Source organism: Agelaius phoeniceus, chromosome 4 (genome assembly GCF_051311805.1).
Source record: "Agelaius phoeniceus isolate bAgePho1 chromosome 4, bAgePho1.hap1, whole genome shotgun sequence".
Lineage (NCBI taxonomy): Eukaryota > Metazoa > Chordata > Aves > Passeriformes > Icteridae > Agelaius > Agelaius phoeniceus.
In genome coordinates this window covers 35396785-35407304 of record NC_135268.1, presented here as the reverse complement: position 1 = coordinate 35407304, position 10520 = coordinate 35396785, and positions in this window count along the sequence as shown.

Genomic DNA, 10520 nt, shown 5'->3' with positions numbered 1-10520 from the left:
TCCTAGAGGGACAATTTTATCAGAGACAATTTTTTCATTTTTCAAAAGACAATTTCATCAGTTACCTACTGAACTGTATTGATGAATTTTCTTTTTTACTTAAGGAAAATACATTTTTATGAGCTTCAAGGCACACTTATTTTTCTGTTTCCTTCCATCTCTTAGAAGTAAATTTGATTCTAAGATTCATCTAGGAAATACATACGCATATTTCTTCCTAATAGGAAAACAAAGAGGTCAGCTCTGGAGCAGCAGTGCCTGTGATCCCCACCAGTGCGACCGCATGTTCCATTTCAGGCAGCCCATTTGGGGTCAGATTCTTCTCTGGCACTGGTCATAATTTCAGAGATTTTTAATTTAAAGAGTCATTTATATTGTCTTGAATAAATGATGTTCAAGAAAAACCCCACAATTCTTGCAAAGCACAAGGTTCTATAATAAATTTTTATTTGCTGGTTGACTTTCAAATATCTAACCCCCTTGCATATCCAGACCCTTCATGCCCTAGGTTTCAGCAGGGAAAGAAGTTTTAAAAGTATGTTTTTCATGTTATTAAGAAAACTCTGAGAAGTTATCATGTAAATAAAGCAAACATATTTGTACCTTTCTGCTGCAGCTAGAACACACACATGTAGGAAAAAGAGATGCTTACTGTAGTATTTAACATTGAAGTTACTGTTTATATTTACTAGGGAAATTTCAGGAAGGAAATACAGACATATTTTTGTCCTAAACTCCAGGTTTTAGAGCTTCACATGCAGTCAGGAAATTATTAGTCTTACCTAAAGCTATCCATTTAGTTGTGCAAATTTCTGTAAGCTTTTCAGACAGAAAGAGTTAACTTCCTGGAGATAATTTGCTACATAACTGATCTTCTGTTTTGGATTTGGGCAGCCACTAGCCACAGTAAAATTTTAATGCAGGAGGTGTTAGGACAGGCTTGGCAAATTTCTGTAAAGATTGGTTGAATGATTACTTGGAAGGGAATTTCAAATTAATCTCCAGCTTTTTGCATATTTATACTTTTGACTTCCTAGTAAATTTAGGTTGCAGCTTTGGCAGATCCTTTTTCTATGTTGCTTGCATGTTAGCATTAGGGATATGATGTCTCACGAAACAGCTCTCTAACAAGAGTAAGGACAAGTCCCATCAGGGAGTCTAGTGTGATGTAATGTTTTAATATCCCACAGTTGTCACCATTAATATTAACCCCCTGCAAGCCTGGTCACCATCTTGAAACCAGGTGAAATGTGTGCTTTATGTAAGGGTTTTCTTACTAGGGTTTGGACCTTTTTAGTACAGTCCTCTGAACTTTGCCTCCTGGCAAAAAGATTGCAGATCTGCCTTGCTCTTTATCAGTGTCTGGGCTGTAACACTGCCTTTTCAATGTTTCCTATCTGAATTATTTCTTTATCTGCTGTGATCAGGAAGGTCAGCCTTGCTGTGGCCAACACAGCTGGTGAGAGGTGCAAAAGAAGAGAAGGTATCTATGATGTCTTTGCTTTTCTGACCATCAATCTGAAAAGAAGGAATTGCAAGCTTATGTTCAAATAAAATATATGAACACAAGAAAAATAATGGAGGCAAGAAAGTCAAGCTTATATTTAGGGAAATGTGGATTTTCATTGAATTCCTATGTTGTTTGTGTGGGAAAGACTAATGTTTTCTGATTGCATTATATATAGGTTTGCTTATTTGAAAAGTTTTGTGGTGTTTACTCTTAGGATAACAGCACCTATGTAATAACTAGCCTTTTTGCTGGCTGTTCTAGATGTTGCATGCTTCTAACTAATAACAGATTTTTCAAAGTATAAGCTTTACAATGTAGACTCGTGAGATCTTTCTATGCCAGCACCTTTTTTTTTTAATTACATAGGCTCGATGACTGTGTAATGTGCTGTGGTAACAAGTCTGCCAAACTGAAGAGATTGCCTTGGAGAAGATCTCAGTGCTTTAACCTGCTGCACTTGCTGGGTGCCTGCTGTGATCAGTGCTCACTCTGGATCTCACATACTAATGATCTTACCTTTTCTCCCCCTGTTGAAGCTGCACTGATAGGAAAGGTGGGAAATTTTGAGGAAAAAAGCCTACTACAAGACAGAGCACTGTAATCTGTCACCCCCTGTACTAATCCAGTAAGGTGATTGCTGGCTGTACAGCACTTATAGCTATACCAAAAAAAGTCCTGGCTGTTTGGTTTTTTTTGGTAGAAAAGTTCTTTATCAATGGAAAGACCAAAGACTAAATTAGCAGGGATGATGTAATGGAAATACGTACAAAACCTGACAGTAGGTACAGGATATGGCAAAAGAATATCCTTTAGAAGCTGAAGCAGCAAAGCATTGGTCTTGCTTCTGTAATGTATATATATTAAATAATAATAATGTCTAGCATGAATAAAAGGCACAAAGCTCAAAAGTTAATTTTGTTGATCTCAATGTTTACCACAAGAATTATTGTGTTAAACCCTCAAAGAAGATCTTGAGACTACAGACTCATCAAAGTTTTGTAATAGATACCGTGCTCCCTCAAAAATAGCTGAATCTAAGAAACAAAACAGCAGCCCAAACCATCAACCCTCAGACAAAATACATGCTTCATGGAAGAGAGGTTATGTTAGGTTATGTGCATAACTTAGCTGTTGTCAGGAAGTGCAGTTCATGAGATGTGTTGCATCATTGACTTAGAAACCCTCAGTTGAAATTGGCAGTGTTTTTATTTGCTTTCAAGGCCAGTAAATATTTTCAGCTTGCAAATTTATACAAAATAGTAATAAGTGTCTGTTACCAGAGACCCTGATGAACATTCCTTTTGAAATGTGCTATTTAACAAAATATGTTGTTCTGTCTCTTCAACTTTTTTCTCATTGCAGCATTTCAATCTGTTAAAAGCACAAAGATGCAGAGGTGAAGATGCTAATGTATCAGATCTGCAAAATTTTGTTCATTTTGAACAGTCCTTCCATTATGTAATAATTGCTAATTTCCCCCCCTTTTTTTTAGTATGGTTTGATGGAGGTTTTGTTTGTTTGTTTGTTTGTAGGATTTTGTTGTAGGTTTTTGTCATTGTGTTTTGCTTGTTTGTTTGTCTTTGTGGTGGATTTTTTTGGGGTCTTTTTTTTGGTTGGTTGGGTTTTTTTACTTTTTTCTTTTTGTTTTTAATGGGCCACCAAGGTGAGTAGTAGATTACTAGCACCAGATATACTTGGAGCCAAAGTGATTTGTACCTTGTAGTTGAATAAACTGTCTTAATGGTTTTCTGGCATGATACATGGATAGAAAAATCACAGCATGAATGTCATGCTTCAAGCATATATTGTGATGCTGATAGGTAGTAAATCACAGTTTTTAATTTTCACAAAATATAAAGGAAAGTTTCCTTTGGCCAGTCCATAGCCCTTCTCAGCAAGCAGCATGTGGTAGCTGTGCAGTGTCCTGTCTGTCAGAGCTGTGTGGGGCTGCTTTAGAAAAGTGGCCACAAATGTGTGCCACCACTGTCCAGGCATCTCATGCAGCCTTTTCCTAGCTATCTTCACTCTTGGAAGGATCAGGATGGAGAATACCAGCTGAATGAATTAGTTTTGTGTCAGCAGTGTCTTGCTTCTGTTGTCTTTCTTGAGAGGCCCTTTGGTTTTCCATCTGTTGTGTGTGGTTGTACAGCTCCCACAGGGTGTGGAAAGGGTATTGTGGCCTGAAGACTGGGAGAAGCTGAGAACAGGCTACAAGCTCCACAGCTTGTTCTGGCAGACAGAAAATGTCATGTGGGCTGTTCCTTGGATAACTTGCAGATGGCATTTCAACTGGAAATCCCAGTGAAGAATGGTTTTATAGAATGAGCTTCTTCACAAGGCTCTTATCACTGCAGGGGTTTACCCATGGCAGGTCTCAATGTGCTAATCCAGGTAACCATAGCAGTGTAACAGTGAAATAACCATGCTCCTGAGTGTTTGCTCACGTCCTCTGATGAGTTTACAACTGTTCCTAGGACCATGGTGCTGCCATGGTGACAGGGGTAGCCTTCCTGAGCTAACTGATTTAAGGCTGTCATTCAACTGGTACTAATTTCAGCCTGAAACCCCCAAATTAAATACTATCTACTTAGAGAAATAAAAAATAAATAGCGTGAAGAGTATCTACATTAAGGTATAAGTGCATTCACTTGAAGGTCAGCAGCTTACATCTGTTGTCCATCACTGGCATGTAGCAAAATAAATAGACCATGATCTACCCTTGTATGATACTTCACATTTCTATATAGCAGCAGCAGGGTTTTCTGGTTCTAAATACTTACAATACAGTACTAGGCATATGGAAACTATTTCAGAATTCAAACAGAAATTGACTGCAGTCACCTTTGTAAGGCACCAACAAATTTGCTATTCCTTGTCCTGTTTTTCAAAGGATTAATATGTATTTACTTGGACCTTTATCATAGTATAATCCCAGATGGCCACTAAGCCCACACACAGCTCCCTCACGCTTCCATGGTTGGATGTGGGAGAGGATCTGAAGAGTAAAAGTGAGAGAATTTATAGGTTGAGATAAAGACAGTTTAATAGGTAAAGCAAAAGCTGGGCATGCAAGCAAAGCAAAGCTAGGAATTCATTCACTACTTCCCATGGACAGGCAGGTATTCAGTAATTCCCAGTAAAGCTGAGCTCCATCACACATAATGGTTACTTGGGAATACAAATATCATCACTCCAAGTGTCCCCCTGTCCTTCTTCCCTGAGCTGTATATGCTAAGCATGATGGCTTATGGTCTGGAATACCCCTTTGGTCACCTGTTCCAGCTGTGTCCCCTCCCAGCTCCTTGTGGACCCTCAGCCTCCTTGCTGGTGGGGTGGGATGAGGTGCAGAAATGGCCTTGGATCTGTGCAAGCTCTGCTCAGAAGTAACAAAAACATCTCTGAATTATCAACACTCTGTTCAGTACAAATCCAAAACACAGCCCCACACCAGCTAGTTTGAAGAAAATGAACTCTACCCCAGCCTAAACCAATCCAATCTTGTATTTGAATCTCAACAGCAACAAATTTGGCTCACAGTTTTGTAGATAAAGAAAATACTGTATAATTTTCTCAGTGTGTGTCAGTACTAATCTTAGGTAATGGTAAGGTAAGGTAACCTTTCTACTGCAGATATATTTTTTCCTGTTTGGTTTGTATGAGAAGACCTGAGAAGAACCCAAATAAAAATTCAAGGTTTATTAAACTCTAAATTACATTTAAATGACTTATAGTGTCATGTTTATAGAACTGTGACTACACTTTTTATATAGAATTTTTGTAGGGATTTTAAATAGATCTCAGAGATTTACAGCTGTCTTCTTGAAATACATTATTTTCAGGGTTTGTTGCAGTTGTTACACATTAACTTACAGTGTGCTAACAGCTAAGTAAATGTTTGGCAGCTGATCAGAAGCCCTAAATGAGGTCATAACATATGGAGAGGTGCTGAGAGGTTACAAGTCCTGTGTGTCTCAATTAATACTGTAGCTAGTAAGCATTCTTTGCAGCTCATAGGCTCTGATCCAGCAGTGTGCTGGTGTGGAAGTGGATATTTAAAGCAACAACCCAATAAGTAGATCTGTCAGCTTCACTGAGGGTGCTCATATACTTGGAAGTATGTTCAGGAATGAGTTCTTTGCAGGGTCAATGTATCTTGGAATAAATATTTGTTGGGAAAGTTTCAGTACAACAAGCTGAAAAACTTGAAAAACATCCTTTTCCTGAATGCTACGTTGCATCTCATCAGTGCATGTGAGCAGCAATAGATTTCCTTTATGAGTGTTATTTTCTATCTGATTGCAACTCATTTAAGCATAAATACATTTAATGTACTCTTGCTTTATCCTTACCTGGAAGCTATCATTGTAGCTGACATGATGAAAGCACAACTGTAGTAGTTTAGGCTAATAGGCATATTTCTTATGATGTCAGCCTTTATTGAAAGGCAGCTATTCAGCCCAGTATTTCAGAGGGATTAGTTTATGTTCCTTTCACATCATCTCTTATTGTTTTGGTATCATTTGGATTGATGGATTGACTGTATTGCAGTGTTTGCTAACTGACATAAGTACAAATGCATAAAAAAGGAAGCATCTTCATTTATTTTTCCTATAAAATACTTAGGTATTCTATATGCCAACATTGTCTGAAGTATTTCATTGTAAGCAGAGAATATCTCAGTCTTTGCAGTTTGCAGTGGAAAGCTGGTGACCAATTCTTAAGATAGAGCAAACCTTAGAGAAATGAAAATGTGAGTTATTTGGACATTTGTATGAGATACCTCTCTGACTGTTGTAGGGACAACAAAAAATACTGCTAAAAACACAAAAAAGGGGAAGTATTTTCTTGAATTTTTGCTGTCATAGTATCAGTTAATTCAGAGTTTCACTATCTCTTCTGTTATCAAACAGGAAATCCTTTCTTTGCTTTTACTGCCCCTGAAAGGTAACCTTATCAACCAACCATTCTTCACATGTGGCTCCCCAAACTTTTTTCCACTTCTAGTATCTCACAGAGCGATTAGCTCTGACAGAAGCATGCAGAGCCAGCCTGTGTTTAGCACTTGTACACACCACTGGGTATTTTATTTGTGTGAAGATAGAAAAGATTAGTCTTGACTCACTGAGGCTGGTTAAAGTAGTGGCCTGATTTTCAGTTTGTTCAGGATCCCACTTACTGAAAATATAATCATTACTCAGAAGGGACCTTGCCTTCAGAGAGGTCAGAGCCGTGTTTAATACTATCAGTTTTATTGTAGTGATCTACCTATGGTATTATTAGCTATAAAAAACCTACTTACCTGAAGATACACATCTTGAACTGTAATGATTTTGAGAATGTGGTTCAGTTTTTGTTGGGTTTTGAGTGTGGTTTGGGGTGTTTTTCCGGTGGTGGTGGTGGTGGTTTTCTTGAGGTGGTGTCTTTTTGGTGACAGAAAAAAAAATTGTCTTAAATGTAGGGTACTCTTTGAGTCCCTTTTTTCATAGATCTTATTCCAACTGAGATTTTGTTTCGTCATGAAGATCCAGAAAATGTTTTGAGGGTTTTTTTTAATATTATTGTTTTTTTAGACCAAATTTAAGAAATTTCCATTGACTTAAAAGTGATTTTTTTCCAACAATATAATTTAAATGAAAATCTCAGTAACCTTTATTCATAACTAATTTCTCCCTGAATCAATACATAGATATAATCCTATACTAAATAGCAACCATGAGCAGTGGAGACTTGAAGGATGAAGATGAAGCTAAATCCTCATAATAATTTCCTCAGGGGTCTTAATAGGTAATGCTTATATCTTTTTTAGTTGGTTTTATCTCCCTCCTTCATGTAGAAAAGCCAGCAGAAATAGAAAATCAATCAAATGTGAGATAGACCTTATAGTTATTGACTGCATTAAGACTGTCCCTTTACCTGAAGGAATAGGTGGTATTGCGATTTTACCAATAAATACATATTCTACTTTACACTTGAAAATTGCAAAGTATCTTATTTCTGTAAGATAGCATAGTTGTGCACCCATTAACTTGGCATTTAAGAACCAGCTTGTTACAGATTTCAAACAAACAGCAAAGCTCCAATTCTTTTCTTGATTTCCCCCACTCTCCTTGGTGCTCTCGTTGTCTATCCATATGCCCAGTGGGTATATTCAGATAGGATAACAAATTTGCTTCTTGTTTATCCTGTTGATGTTTCCAGGTGATGAAAGGAGACCTTTTGAAAATTGCATGTTCCTTTCTTTTTTCTGTAGTGATGAAAAGCACACCATGATGCTGACAGAGACTGCTTTTGTCTCGTTGACATGTACGCATAATTTATACAGCCTTATAAATCTTGGCTTTATGGGACCATGTGTCTTATAAATGAGATGAAGGGTGTCTCTTTCACAATGGGTTTGTCAAAGCTGAGGGAGAGCTGAGGTTGTTCTCTCCCTCTAACCTCTTGGCCACCCCTTGGTAAAATAGCATAGCTTTAGAGTTAATGGACTAATTGCATGTACAGCAAACATCTTCATTTTCACAGTCAGTGCAAGCTGACAGCTGTATTGTCCTGTATTAAAAAAAATAGAAAAAATAACCAAAAAGGTGGTATTTCAGAGAAAATAAATGGAGAGGAAAAGTAGGGTAAACTATACAGGAAAGCATAATATCTTCAATAGAGCTTTGAAAGGCCTCGTCTGTGTTCATATCTGTTATCATATTTATCGAAGATTATGGGCGTAGTAGATATGAGACAATTATATCCCTTCTAAAATATTTAAGAACTTTTTAGAAAGTTCTTAAGTAAGAAACTTTTAGAAAGTTCTTAGAAAGTATCCATTTCTTGATAATTTTTTTAGGTTTTTTAATAGGTAGTTTTGATCCCTAGTATTTTGGAACTGTTCTTCCCAAAACTAGCTATAATATTTTAATTTTGATTTTATTCAGATAAATTTAGATCAACTTAACAAACATTCTCTGAGGAGACAAAATTTGTACAAATGACAATGTATTTTTTCCCCTCTATTTTTCTGGAAAACTGAAAGAACTGGGGTATCCGTTTGTTTTAGTATTTCACGGTCTTCTTTTTCTTTTGTCCAGAATTATCTTTAACAAAACTGGGAGATCCTAGCATAGCATATTGAGGAGAGTTTCCCAGTTAATTAAAGACAACTGTTTTCAATTCAAAATGTATATATTTATTTTTTTATTAAAAGAGATTTGACATTAATATGTTCAATTTCCCTCTGAACATATACACACTGAAAAACATAGTCAAAGATTTGTCCAGTATTCTTTACTAAATCATCAAAAAACTGCTAGAGGTCAGCTACCTACAAAAAAGTAAACATAAGTGAATATTTGATGTCCTGTGTAAATGGAAAGTTAGAAAGAAACAAAAACATTAAATACAGGTCTTCTATTGAGAAGAAAATACTCCAAACCTAATTAAGTAGTCAAATTCTAATTATGTATTAAAGGTGAAGATTAATTGGAAAAAAGACACCTTTGATTGCTTTTTCTCTATCGGCTTTTAAAAATCAGTTTGCTATAGTACTGCTTCAATTGGTTTGAATTACTCACACAGAGCTAGAGAATATGTTCATCTGTGATCCTTGTTTATATGCAGGAATTGTGCCAATTTAATTCATTTAGATTCTGCTGTAAATTGTCACTGCTTTTTATAACAATAACAGATGATTTAATGTTTTCTCATAACATCTAAATACCAATTAGCTACTAATTTTTTTAATGCAATTCCATGTGTTTTGCATTAGATTACACTTTGATGTTTTTTTGTTGGTCCTTGGCTGCACAAACCCAAAAGTTCTCATTTTTAGAAGGTGCAACAAATTCTGTAAGAACTCTACCTCTTGACTGCAGTGGTCCATCTAGTCCTAAGTTCATCAGAAGTTTATCCCGAATCTGGAAGATGAATAAGTAGGAAACAAGTGATCAATGTAAAAGTTTTGTGTGTATAAAAAGTAGAGTGCCTGAAAATATTCAGTGAGCATCATATTCACTCTGGTGTAGCAGTTATGCGAGCTGGGACAAAGACAGCTGAGGAGGTTTTTATACTGTGACAAAACCTCACTCAGAACAAGAGCTCTCGTCAAGGTCAAAATTTCTGATATTAGCAGCCTAATACCTCTTCAGCTTAATATTTTATTACTAGATATTGAAATGTGGCTCCTACACTCTCTAGTTAGATGCAGTGCTGCTCTATAAGTGAATGATATTAGAGAGGCTGGTGCAGCTGCTTGGGTCGGCCCTTCATGCAGCTCACCTGGGGCTGCTTACACCTCCAGCCACCGGGCTGAAGTGCCCTCCGGGAAAGAGGTAAGGGAGTTCAAACTTCCCTGGCTTCCAGACGAGCGCATTCTCTCTTGAATAGATAAGGCCTCTGCCTAATCTTTCCTCACTATCTCTAATTCAAGTCTCTCCTGTTACAGATTTTTCGCAAAGTACTCTTTGCTGCCTCCTTCGTTGTCCTTTTTTGCTTGCTCTTTCTGAACTGCTCCAGACAACAGTAAGATAACAGTAAAATGTAGGCATTGGTAAATTTTAGCAGTATCTGCTGAACAGCCCTCTAAACAGCTCCTACAAAGTGGTTTCTAAGTACCTGAGATATTAAAAATTGGGGGGGAAACTGCTGTATAAAGCAGCCCTGCCAATATTGCCATCATCCATGCCAATATGTGAAATGCATTCTGTGAAATTTTTTTTCAAGTATGGTGGGAATTTGTGGCTGTGTTGTGAACTTTTCTATATGTGTCTGATTGGATGTTTTAAACTTTGGATTTTCAGTCTAAGCATTTTTTTTGATGGTGGCTGGCAGATAAGAAAAAAAAAAGAATTGTGAGAACAAATTGTATTTACAGGTTTTTAGACTTTTAGTTAACCAGAATAGAATACAATAGTTCTGCATGCTGTATTCTCTATATTTTATCTGACTGGAGACAGGCCTGAAATGTTTTGGATGCTTTTATTCCTACTCCACACAACTGGTATGTATTGGAGAGCACAGTTTA